Below are 12063 nucleotides of genomic sequence, written 5' to 3'. Positions count from 1 at the left end.
GGTTATCATTCTGACCAATATTCATGAAGATTAATTGAGAAATACAGCCTCTATCGCATACACAAGCTAAATGTTGACAGACAGACGACAGATGACGGACGCCGGACGCCGGACATTGAGCGATCAGAAAAACTCAGGTGAGCTAAAAATCAAGGTCGAGTCCTGTGGGACTGTTTAAAATTTTGTCACTTTATTCAAAAATAAGCTTGGGGCAGAAGTAAAACCTACCTACATTTTTTCCACAATATGTAATTTAAAGAGTAAACTGTAAAGGCAAAATAGAGAACTTTTTCCGCATGTAACTCAGTATTTTTAAAGAATTCTAACTCTACCCCCCTTCTGTTTCAGAGGTAATTCACTTTGAACAGCAAGAAATCACTTAAATTGTAACAAATCAAAAAATTCCAATTCTGTACAATAAATCAATAATAAGTCTTGAAACAAGAGCACCGCCTTGCGGGTGCTGACGCTCATCTGATTTTTTTTGTGTAATAGAAATATTGTCCTACCCATGATTTTCTAAGTCTAAAAAGGGCCATCATTCTTGCAAAAAGCAGGTTAGAGTTATGTTTCTTGATGTTCAGTGTCCACTTATGATGGTGAAAAACTGTTGCAAGTTTTAAAGCAATAGCTTTGATAGTTTATGAGAAAAGTTGACTTAAACATAATACTCAACCAAGAAAATTATTTTCTAAGTCCAAAAAGGGCAATAATTATTGCAAAAAGCAGGATGGAGTTATGTTGCTTGCTGTACAGGGTCAGCTTATGATGGTGAACAAGTGTTGCAAGTTTCAAAGCAATAGCTTTGATAGTTTAAGAGAAAAAGTTGACCTAAACATAAAACTTAACCAAGAAATCTGATATTTTCTAAGTCCAAAAGGGGCCATAAATCTTGCAAAAAGCAGGATGGAGTTATGTTTCTTGCTGTACAGGGTCAACTTATGATGGTGAACAAGTGTTGCAAGTTTTAAAGCAATAGCTTTGATAGTTTAGGATAAAAGCTGACCTAAACATAAAACTTAACCAAGAAAACTGATTTTCTAAGTCCAAAAGGGGCAATAAATCTTGCAAAAAGCAAGATGGAGTTATGTTTCTTTACGTACAGGGTCTGCTTATGATGGTGAACAAGTATTCCAAGTTTCAAAGCAATAGCTTTGATAGTTTAGGAGAAAAGTTGACCTAAACATAAAAACTTAACCAAGAAATCTGATATTTTCTAAGTACAAAAGGGGCCATAAATCTTGCAAAAAGCAAGATGGAGTTATGTTTCTTGCTATACAGGGTCAGCTTATGATGGTGAACAAGTATTCCAAGTTTCAAAGCAATAGCTTTGATAGTTTAGGAGAAAAGGTGACCTAAACATAAAACTTAACCAGGCAACGCCGACGCCGACGCCGACAACCGCTCAAGTGATGACAATAACTCATCATTTTTTTTCAAAAAATCAGATGAGCTAAAAAAAGAGTAAAAACTTACTAAAAAAAAAGTGATACAAGGGGGAAAAAATTTGTCCCAGTGGGGCTTGAACCTATGCCCCTTTGAAAAATTTAAGTCAGTAGGAACTGAATACTCTTCAAAAGAAGGTACACTATTAGGTATCTAATACCTTAAAGTGGCATTATGCGCATCTTACTGCACATAGTGTGTTTTTGGTGAATGTTTTATAAAAGCAATTTTCAGTTGCTGTGCATTAAATGTGTTAAATTAACGATAATGCCGCATAAGTATTTCAAGTTGAGGCTTTAGAAATAAAGAAATCGGACTAATAAAATAATAGTTCATTTCTCCAATTGTCTATGCAGTGATCTCCCTTACCTATAGGTAGAGATTTCTGAAGTTGAAGGAAAGCAACTCCTGCATGCAGTTTGACTTTTCTTAAAAAGACTGCCCCAGTCAAAACAAGGAAATTCATTGATGCAAGCATCAAAGACGCCGCCAAGTGTTGTGTCTGAAGTACATTTATTGCAATATGAGAAATCACCTAATCATTACTTTATTAGTCTGACTGGCTACAAGTTATCAACATTAGCACATAAAACAATATATGTTATAAACTGTTTAAAACATGAAGAATAAACATGATAGAAAAGTTTTACCATGCAATACAAATCCTCTAACTGCAATGACATTAATATTGCGAGTAGGTGGTCCCTTTACATACAAAATTAAAGTAATTATTTCACTAACTAAGGTCATCTCCTGTGAAAAGTTCTTATATGCAGGAGCATGTGTATGAAGTTTCACAGAAACGCAGTTTGTTGGGAAATGAGGAAATGTTGAAATTATTTCAAAGTTGTGGTTTACAGAAACCATTATTTTTATTATCATGTAATGTAATGAGTGTTTTCTATTTACTGATGAAGTTTTATGGACCTTAGTCACCTACATTATAGATTTCAGAATGCAGATTATACACAGCAATGTACTGTTTCCCTTGACAAAAACAATCAAAAATTTTGTCCAAGAAAAGAATGATATAACATGAATAATCTCTATATTGCCCCTATTCACAAAGCATGAATCTTTCTATACTTCTGAATATCATAGAATTCATTTTTTTCCCGGACGAACGATAAACTTGAAGTCATCGTTGAACTGTAAGGTTACTAGGAGTATGTCAGTGTCTAGTTCAAATCTAATATTACAAGAAATTTAGAAAGCATAATAACCCACTGCCAAAGTGTAGAAAATATTTCAATGATTTTTTTTTTTTTTTTTTTTTTTTTGTCAGGAATGGACAAATATAAAAACTATCTATTAAATTAAAAAGAAAAAAGAAGAAACAAGAGCTGTCTGATGACAGTGCGCTCGACTATTCGAAGAATTGATTGATGAATGGGGTAAAAATATTTCCACAGATATTCAGACAAAAGAAATAAATAGATTAGACAAACAATGTTCCTGTATTACTTTGATTTCGATAAGTCTTGCACTAAATGGCAATATATGAGGCAATTTCAAAGTCCAAAAAGGGCCATAATTCAGTCAAAATAGTTATGTACTCTTGCCTACAGATGGAAATCATAATGATAAACAAGTGTTCAAAGTTTAAAAGCCATATGTCAAATAGTTTTGACAAAACATGGACTTGTATGAAAACAGAACCAATTTCAAAGTCCAAAAAGGGCCATAATTCAGCCAAAATAGATGACAGAGTCATTTTCTCTTTCCTAAAGATAGAGACTATTATACTAAACAAGTGATAAAAGTTTCAAAGCCATATGTCAAACACTTTACAAAAAATATGAACTGGTACGAAAAACTTAACCAAGATTTCTAAGTCAAAAGGGGCCATAATTCAGCCAAAATCCTTGATGGAGTTATGTACTCTTGCCTGTAACTGGACATGGTGATGGTAAACAGGTGTTTCAAAGCTTTATCTCAAAAGACTTTGTCAAAATAGGAACTGGTAAGAAATATTAACCAAGATTTCTAAGTCGAAAGGGGCCATAATTCAGCCAAAATTCCTGATGGAGTTATGTACTCTTTCCTATAACTGGCCATGGTGATGGTTAACAAGTGTTGAAAGTTTCAAAGCTTTATCTTAAAAGACTTTGTCAAAATATGAACTGTTACGAAAAACTTAACCATGATTTCTAAGTCAAAAGGGGCCATAATTCAGCCAAAATCCTTGCTGGAGTTATGTGCTCTTGCCTATAACTGGCCATGATGATGGTTAACAAGTGTTGAAAGTTTCAAAGCTTTATCTCAAAAGACTTTGTCAAAATGTGGACTGGTACGAAAAACTTAACCAAGGTGTGACGCCGACACCGACGCCGTGGTGAGTAGGATAGCTCTACTTATTTTTCGAATAGTCCAGCTAAAAAGAAGCAAGTAACAAGATATTATAAAACCAGAGCAACTGACTAGTCATATAAGATCAATGAACATATAAATTCAACAAGGAATTCAATTTTAAGTCACTGATGCTTTGATAAGTTATGGTCCCATGGCTTTTGATATTTCGATCTAACCACATTTAAAGAAGTATTAACTTGTCACTGACAAATTCAGCCAAGTGCTCTTTAGCCTATTGCACACCTTAGTTGACAGTGTATATCTGTAAACAATGAGTAGATCTATATGACATATAAGCAAAAAAAAAAGAAAGAAAAAAAAACAAAAAACAAAAAATAGAAACAGGAATTTGCAAAAGTGTGCGCATTCTGAAATTACATCACTGTACCTATCAACAAAGAAAATAAGACAAAAAGGTTAAAAATAAGTTAACAGCGGCACTTCCTTTGTTCATTTCAACATATCTATGCTTATTGATTCCTTTATTTACTTTGTAAATACGTTTTTTTCCAAGGAATTTTTATGCAGGCAAATTGTAATTTTCCATAATTTTTTTAAAATATTCTCTTCGAAGTTGTAAAATACACGAACGCTCCCTTGTCCAGACGATTCACGCGTTACAGTATGGTATATCTGCGGTGTGTTCTATTTATAGAAAATGAGATAGGTAAGTAGGTCATGCTAAGAATAGAAATAGAAAACTTGACTTACAGAGTAACCTCCCTTATCAATAAATCGGATCAACATTTTTGACGAAATTGTAAATAAAAAAAATATGTTCTGCTCTACAAATAAGGAGAGGAAAGACATATAGCACTGTTTTATATCACATAATAAGTTGCATTACATACATTTTTTATGTTTTCTTTTTGCTATTTTTTGTTTATTCACTAAAATGTATTGTGCAATATCGTTGATCCTTTTACAAACTATTCACTGTGTTCAGTTTATCACTCCGAAACTATTCATTACCATCTTTACAGGGTCCGAAGTAAAAGTGTATCCCATATACTCGACACCGCCTTCAGGGCGGCGTCGAATAAGAAAAGTCATATCTGGAAAGTTATTATTTCGTACTGGTTACAGGAAGAGTTTGGTATATTGGGTTAAAAGCTATAATTTCCTCCACCCTTTTTACAAACACATCTATTTCAGCTGGATTTTTAATTGAAAAAAATGCACATAATTCCACTTTAAGAAATCCTATGAAGATAAGAACTATTGTACTATATTTGTCAAACATTTACATTGAAAAATATATATTTAGCCGAAATTCATTAGAAATGCAAGTTTTCAAAAAAAGTATTACCTTCTTTTACCTTTCTCGGTTGTGCAACCAGGATAGATTGGAAATATATAAATTCCAAAGCTTCGGACTGTTTTAAAACAACTTTTGGTTCAGATTTTAGAAATATCCCAATATCTATCAAATGCAAATGTATGATTTGAAGTTATATTGAAATCAAAAGAAGCTGTCCACTTTTTAAAACTTTCATATTAAAAGGGCAGTAATTATAACATTTCCTAAACAAGAGCTGTCACAGGAGACAGCACGCTCGACTATTTCAATGCTGGATAGTGAAACTGGGCACATCTGATGAAACTAGAGCTGTCACTGGAGTGTTTAATGACTCCAATTGTGGATGAAGATATTGCACAATAGCCTGAGTCTATGTCAAAAATATCAACTTAAAGTAATAAGAGAGGTAAAGATAAAATGTATCAAAACACCATAAGTATATCCTAAGCAAAAAGGGGCATAATTCATTAAATATTGGTGCCAAACTTATGCAGCTTGTGTCATATAGTGTGGGTGATGATGTTGAACAACTATTTTAAGTTTGAATCAAATCCATTTAGTAATAACAAAGACAGAGTGAAAGTGCATTAAAACTTTAACCTAAAATTCTAAGTAAAAAGGGGGAATAATTAATGAAAAATTGTTGCCAGAGTTATGCACCTTGCGTCATATGGTGTGGGTGATGATGTTGAACAACTATTTTAAGTTTGAATCAAATCCATTCAGTAATAACAGAGACAGAGTGAAAGTGCATCAAAACTTTAACCTAAAATTCTAAGTAAAAAGGGGAAATAATTCAAGAAAAATTGGTCCCAGAGTTATGCACCTTGTGTCATATGATGTGGGTGATGATGTTGAACAATTGTTTAAGTTTGAATCAGATCCATTTAGTAATAACAGAGATAGAGTGAAAGTGCACCAAAACTTTAACCTGAAATTTTAAGTGAAAAGGGGGGATAATTCATGAAATATTGGTGCCAGAGTTATGGCCCTTGTGTCAGATGATGTGGATGATGATGTTGAACAACTATTTTAAGTTTGAATCAAATCCATTCAGTAATAACAGAGACAGAGTGAAAGTGCACCAAAACTTTAACCTGAAATTATAAGTAAAATGGGAGAATAATTCATGAAAAAATGGTGCCAGAGTTATGCACCTTGTGTCATACGATATAGGTGATGATGTTGAACAACTATTTTAAGTTTGAATCAAATCCATTTAGTAATAACAGAGATAGAGTGAAAGTGCATCAAAACTTTTATCCTGAAAATCTAAGTGAAAAGGGGGGATAATTCATAAAATATTGGAGCCAGAGTTATGGCCCTTGTGTCAGATGATGTGAATGATGATGAGGAATAAGTATTTCAAGTTTGAATCAAATCCATCAAGTAATTACAGAGATAAGTTGAAAAAAGAGAAAGTGCACCAAAACTTTAACCAAGGTGGGGACGCCGAAAGACGCCGACGCCGGGGCGAGTAGGATAGCTCTCCTTATACTTCGTATAGTCGAGCTAAAAATCAGATGAGTGTTTGCACCCTCAAGGAGGTGCTCTTGTTTGAGATTACCACTATTTGCATAAGTCAGAGATTAACTCCATCCTGCCAGGTCAAATACAAGAGCTGTCACAGGAGACAGCGCGCTCGACTATTTCAATGCTGGATAGTGAAACTGGGCACATCTGAGGAAACTAGGGCTGTCACTGGAGTGTTTAATGACTCCAATTGTGGATGAAGATATTGCACAATAGTCTGAGTCTATGTCAAAAATATAAACTTAAAGTAATAAGAGAGGTAAAGATAAAATGTATCAAAACACTATATAAGTATATCCTAAGCAAAAAGGGGCATAATTCATTAAATATTGGTGCCAGAGTTATGCAGCTTGTGTCATATAGTGTGGGTGATGATGTTGAACAATTATTTTAAGTTTGAATCATATCCATTCAGTAATAACAGAGACAGAGTGAAGGTGCATCAAAACTTTAACCTAAAATTCTAAGTAAAAATGGGGAATAATTAATGAAAAATTGGTGCCAGAGTTATGCACCTTGCGTCATATGGTGTGGGTGATGATGTTGAACAACTATTTTAAGTTTGAATCAAATCCATTCAGTAATAACAGAGACAGAGTGAAAGTGCATCAAAAATTTAACCTAAAATTCTAAGTAAAAAGGGAAAATAATTCATGAAAAATTGGTGCCAGAGTTATGCACCTTGTGTCATATGATAAGGGTAATGATGTTGAACAATTGTTTAAGTTTGAATCAGATCCATTCAGTAAAAACAGAGATAGAGCGAAAATGAATAAAACTTTAACCTGAAATTCTAAGTAAAAAGGGGAATAATTCATGAAAAATTGTGCCAGAGTTATGCATCTTGTGTCATATGATGTGGGTGATGATGCTGAACAACTATTTTAAGTTTGAATCAAATCCATTCAGTAATAACAGAGGTAGAGTGAAAGTGCACCAAAACTTTAACCTGAAATTCTAAGTAAAAAGGGGGAATAATTCATGAAAAAATGGTGCCAGAGTTATGCATCTTGTGTCATATGATGTGGGTGATGATGCTGAACAACTATTTTAAGTTTGAATCAAATCCATTCAGTAATAACAGAGATAGAGTGAAAGTGCATCAAAACTTTAACCTGAAAATCTAAGTGAAAAGGGGGGATAATTCATGAAATATTGGTGCCAGAGTTATGGCCCTTATGTCAGATGATGTGGATGATGATGAGGAATAAGTATTTCAAGTTTGAATCAAATCAATCAAGTAATTACAGAGATAAGTTGAAAAAAAAGAAAGTGCACCAAAACTTTAACCAAGGTGGGGACGCGGAAAGACGCCGACGCCGACGCCGACGCCGGGGCGAGTAGGATAGCTCTCCTTATACTTCGTATAGTCGAGCTAAAAATAATTAACTCCCTGAGGCCGATATCATAATATACATGCTGCGGCGAGATAAGAATTATCACCTGACGTCGAAGAACATTATCTGATTTTATCATAATCACACTTGCATGCAGTCAATTGAAATCATGCATAAAAATATTATTAACACTGGTGTAAATCAAACTATACTTATAAAATCTTCCAAGTTTGAACAAATATTTATATATCCACTTTCGTCCGTAACTTACATCCAAATAGAATAATAATTTCACTTCGAAACATTCACCATCTTTACACACCTATTGCGTTTAATAAATATTTGAACATTTCCGATTTTATTACTTTTTTCACATATAAACACATTAAATTCCAATAAATAGAAATACATTATTAACACAGAATATTTACATCAGCATTACTCAACAAGAGCTGTCACAGGAGACAGCGCGCTCGACTATTTCAATGCTGGATAGTGAAACTGGGCACATCTGAGGAAACTAGAGCTGTCACTGGAGTGTTTAATGACTCCAATTGTGGATGAAGATATTGCACAATAGCCTGAGTCTATGTCAAAAATATCAACTTAAAGTAATAAGAGAGGTAAAGATCAAATGTATCAAAACACTATATAAGTATATCCTAAGCAAAAAGGGGCATAATTCATTAAATATTGGTGCCAGAGTTATGCAGCTTGTGTCATATAGCGTGGGTGATGATGTTGAACAACTATTTTAAGTTTGAATCATATCAATTCAGTAATAACAGCGACAGAGTGAAAGTGCATCAACACTTTAACCTAAAATTCTAAGTAAAAAGGGGGAATAATTAATGAAAAATTGGTGCCAGAGTTATGCACCTTGCATCATATGGTGTGGGTGATGATGTTGAACAACTATTTTAAGTTTGAATCAAATCCCTTCAATAATAACAGAGACAGAGTGAAAGTGCATCAAAACTTTAACCTAAAATTCTAAGTAAAAAGGGGAAATAATTCATGAAAAATTGGTCCCAGAGTTATGCACCTTGTGTCATATGATAAAGGTAATAATGTCAAACAATTGTTTAAGTTTGAATCAGATCCATTCAGTAATAACAGAGATAGAGTGAAAGTGCATAAAACTTTAACCTGAAATTCTAAGTAAAAAGGGGAATAATTCATGAAAAATTGTGCCAGAGTTACGCATCTTGTGTCACATGATGTGGGTGATGATACTGAACAACTATTTTAAGTTTGAATCAAATCCATTCAGTAATAACAGAGGTAGAGTGAAAGTGCACCAAAACTTTAACCTGAAATTCTAAGTAAAAAGGGGGAATAATTCATGAAAAAATGGTGCCAGAGTTATGCACCTTGTGTCATATGATGTGGGCGATGATGTTGAACAACTATTTTAAGTTTGAATCAAATCCATTTAGTAATAACAGAGATAGAGTGAAAGTGCATCAAAACTTTAACCTGAAAATCTAAGTGAAAAGGGGGGATAATTCATGAAAAAATGGTGCCAAAGTTATGCACCTTGTGTCATATGATGTGGGTGATGATGTTGAACAACTATTTTAAGTTTGAATCAAATCCATTCAGTAATAACAGAGATAGAGTGAAAGTGCATCAAAACTTTAACCTGAAAATCTAAGTGGAAAGGGGGGATAATTCATGAAATATTGGTGCCAGAGTTATGGCCCTTATGTCAGATGATGTGGATGATGATGAGGAATAAGTATTTCAAGTCTGAATCAAATCCATCAAGTAATTACAGAGATAAGTTGAAAAAAGAGAAAGTGCACCAAAACTTTAACCAAGGTGGGGACGCGGAAAGACGCCGACGCCGACGCTGGGGCGAGTAGGATAGCTCTCCTTATACTTCGTATAGTCGAGCTAAAAATAACACCCATTTTTGAGTGAATAACGATGGTTAATTTTGATGTATAATTAATTTCTAAACATGTACACAAACGTTGTATGACACGCACTGAGACAGTTAAGTTGTAATATTGACACCCATCTTTGAAGAATTATTAAATTTACAAAAAGCGTTTATTTACACACATTTTTATGTATGAAACTTGTTTTGCTGTGTTATTTTTATCCATCTGAATTTAATGCGATGTAAGTGTACGAATATTTCAGCTTTCTAAAACTTAACATTTTCCGACCATTCATTTCTCTGATAATGAAATTAATGAAAGTAATGATACGTCAAAATTGGCATGATAATGAATATTTTCTTCAATGTAAGAAAAATCTCTGGCAGCCGACATTATTTTAATCTTTTGAAATACAGTATGAATGAAACACACTGTAGTTCGTCTTTTTTATTTCCTTTACTGCATATTTACAAACATTTATTTTAACAAGGAAACTTATTATTAGCATAATTAATAATTATAACATCTAAGAAATAAAAGCCGGTATGCAAAATAACTTTGCTTTTATCAGGACTATCAAAAATTAACAAGTATTTGACGCAATCAGCATGATCTCGATGCCGCGACTATACTCGTCAATCGCCATCCTGGGGAGTCCTGATAACGCGCTTATAGTCGGATATCGACGCTACAGGGGTAGAAAATATAGCGCCTTTAGTCGCATTTCGGCCCCAAGGGGTTAAACATACATTTTTACTGGTAATAGGGATCTAACTCTGTAAAATACGTCATTTTGTTCCTTAAATAAATCTCTGACAGAATACACTAAAAATGAAAACTGTCACAAAATAATGCTCAAATGTGATTAACCACGTTTAAAAGATTATAATATATCAGGAAGTAAATGTAAACACTTCAACTAATCTCCATGCGCTTGTAAAAACTGCAAGTTATTTCAAAGTTTACAATCAGCTATCAAAGTGTCCTTACATTTTTTTACAAAATAATCTTAGGATCTAACAAGAGCAGTGCAGATGTGGGTGCAGATCCTCACCTGATTTTTTTTGTCTCTGTATAATATAAATATTGTCCTACCCGTGTGTTTTTATGATATTTTCTGAGTCCAAAAGGGGACATAATTCTTGCAAAAAGCAGGATGAAGTTTAATGTTTCTTGCTGTACAGAGTCAGCTTTTGATGGTGAACAAGACTTAGTGTTGCAATTAAGTTTTAAAGCAATAGTTTTGCTAGTTTATGAGAAAAGCTGACCTAAACACAGAACTTAACCAAGAAATCTGATTTTCTAAGTCCAAAAGGGGCCATAATTATTGCAAAAAGCAATGTAGAGTTACGGTACTTGCTGTGCAGGGTCAGCTTTTAATGGCAAATAACCGCTCGAAGTATTTAAGCAATAGCTTTGACCGTTAAAGGAGAAAAGTTGACCTAAACACAAAACTTAACCAAGAAATCTGATATTTTCTAAATCCAAAAGGGGCCATAATTCTTCCAAAAAGCAGGATGGAGTTATGTTTCTTGCTGTACAGAGTCAGCTGTTGATGGTGAACAAGTGTTGCAAGTCTTAAAGCAATACCTTTGATAGTTTTGGAGAAAAGCTGACCTAAACATAAAACTTAACCTGGCAATGCCAATGTCGATGAAGTGATGACAATAACTAATCTTCTTTTTTTTTTTAAAATCAGATGAGCTAAAAATAGATTAATATGTAACAAAAGCTGTCTGTTGACAGCACACGACTATTCAAAGAATTGATGTAATTATGGGGTCAAAATATTACCACAGAATTTCAGACAAAAGAAGAAAAATAGATAAGACAAACAATGTACCAGTCCTGTATTTGTGGAACTGGATAAGTCTTTCACTGTATGGCTATGTGTGACCATGATGGTAAGCAAGTGTTCAAAGTTTCAAGGCCACATGTCAAACAGTTTAGACAGAATAAGCGAAACTTAACTCATTTCTATCTCAAAAAAGGGCCATAACTGAGCCTAAGTCCTTGTCCTAGTTATGTAGTCCACAACCTTAATTTTTATTAGGTTCATACTCTCTGCTAAATCTACAATTTACAGGAATATAAAAATGTGCACTGGGAAAACTAGGTTTAATTACCAAAATGATGCTTGTATGGGGAACTCTAGAAATAGATGGACAAGACTTAAGTACCGGTATGTAAAATCCCTTTATCATCA

General features: G+C 33.7%; 1 protein-coding gene across 4 annotated transcripts in view; it reads right to left on the bottom strand.

Moving 5' to 3' along the window:
• The window catches only part of LOC123552129 (tRNA wybutosine-synthesizing protein 5-like), a 48008-nt gene that overhangs the window by 23823 nt on the left and 12122 nt on the right, over positions 1-12063 (bottom strand). The window lies entirely within an intron of this gene.

This window comes from Mercenaria mercenaria, chromosome 4, assembly GCF_021730395.1.
Source record: "Mercenaria mercenaria strain notata chromosome 4, MADL_Memer_1, whole genome shotgun sequence".
Lineage (NCBI taxonomy): Eukaryota > Metazoa > Mollusca > Bivalvia > Venerida > Veneridae > Mercenaria > Mercenaria mercenaria.
Note: the sequence above shows the minus strand (reverse complement) of the source record. Positions and strands in the feature narration are given on the sequence as shown.